At 39.6% G+C, this 1,361-nt stretch overlaps 1 protein-coding gene and 1 pseudogene across 4 annotated transcripts in view; one reads left to right on the plus strand and one right to left on the minus strand.

The window, feature by feature from the left end:
- SGPP2 (sphingosine-1-phosphate phosphatase 2) overlaps positions 1 to 1,361 on the plus strand; it is a 254,247-nt gene that overhangs the window by 112,953 nt on the left and 139,933 nt on the right. The gene's annotated exons all lie outside the window — the stretch shown is intronic.
- Positions 1 to 1,361, minus strand: part of LOC108309127 — a 10,057-nt pseudogene that overhangs the window by 664 nt on the left and 8,032 nt on the right. The window lies entirely within an intron of this gene.

Raw genomic sequence — 1,361 nt, forward strand, 5'->3', positions numbered from 1 at the left:
TTTTTTTTTGTAGAGACAGGGTCTCAATATGTTGCTGAGACTAGTCTTGAACTCTTGGCCTCAAACGATCTTTCTGCCTCAGCCTTCCTTACAGGTGTCAGCCACTGTGACTGGCGATGTTTTATTTAAAAAAAAAAAGAGTGAATATTGAAAATCAAAGGATATTTCTGCATAACCTAGAAGGCAGCACCGGGCTATCGATTTAAGACCCTTCAAACAATAGAGAAGTTTTTTTCTTCATTTGAGTGACTTTAGATCTTAATGAATCTAATTTACCTTTCCACCTTTCACATTTTCTATATTTGTTTTAATTTTGAAAACAGGACAAGTGTAGAAATGATTGACTGAATTTCCTCTGTAAGTTCTCATTGTACCACATGCTGCTAGCTTAAAGATTAACTGCATCTTTTACAAACCAGGAGTGGGCTTGGCTTGTACAAGCCTGTCATTGAATAAATTGGACTGGGCCTTAGAGATTGCCCAGTAGTCATGAATTTCACAGAAAGTCTGAGTCCTGAAGGGTTAAGTGATTTGTTGAGGACTTCCAGGATATCTGCAAGGTCAGGGGAAGTCAGATCTTTTGACTCCCAAGTCTAAACTTCTTTCCTCTGTGCAGATTCCAGGGAAAATTCCAGGGCTTCACTTTATCTAATTCACTGAGGTGTGTCTTATTGGTACCGTCCAGGACAGGGTGGAGATCGTGTGAAAAGAGATGGTATTGCTTTCAGTTTGCAAGGGTATCTGAATTGCAAGAGTAACTGTAGGAAGCTATTTTGGTTATTGCGTTGGGAAGCATTGCCCTGAGCAAAAGGCAGGGGTCCTAGGGCTGGACTGGGAAGGTAAAGTGTGATGAGAATTTTGTTTATTTGTTCTGGCGTAAAGCCAGCCTCGGATACAATGGAATTTTGATTTCTAACATTTTTGCCTACTCAATACAGTTATATTTAGTTAGACTCTGCAGCGCCTTCCTTGGCATTGCATTAGACCAAGGATCATCTTTTCTAATATCCCTGTGTCCAGTGCTTTTTGATAACTGCTCAGACATAGTTCTCACATTGACTTAGGGAGATCAAAGATAAGTTGTTTCTAGAAATCTTTAGACTTCTAGTTTCTCTCTTGAAGCAATCGAGGCCTTCTAAATCTGTTAATCTCTAAAATTCCACCCTTGATTTCATTGGTGTGCTAAAGTACAAACAATATATCCCAGAAACCAGGAGACTGGGTGGGATCTAGTTCTACCTTCATGTTATTTTGGACTTCTCTGAACCTCAGTTTTTCCATCTGCAGAATGAACAGAGTGGAAAAGGACCATGGTTTTCTCTCTCTCTCTCTCTCTTTCTTTTTTCTCTTTCTTTCTCTCT

This window comes from Cebus imitator, unplaced genomic scaffold (assembly GCF_001604975.1).
Source record: "Cebus imitator isolate Cc_AM_T3 unplaced genomic scaffold, Cebus_imitator-1.0 Scaffold91, whole genome shotgun sequence".
In the NCBI taxonomy this organism is placed as follows: Eukaryota; Metazoa; Chordata; class Mammalia; order Primates; family Cebidae; genus Cebus; species Cebus imitator.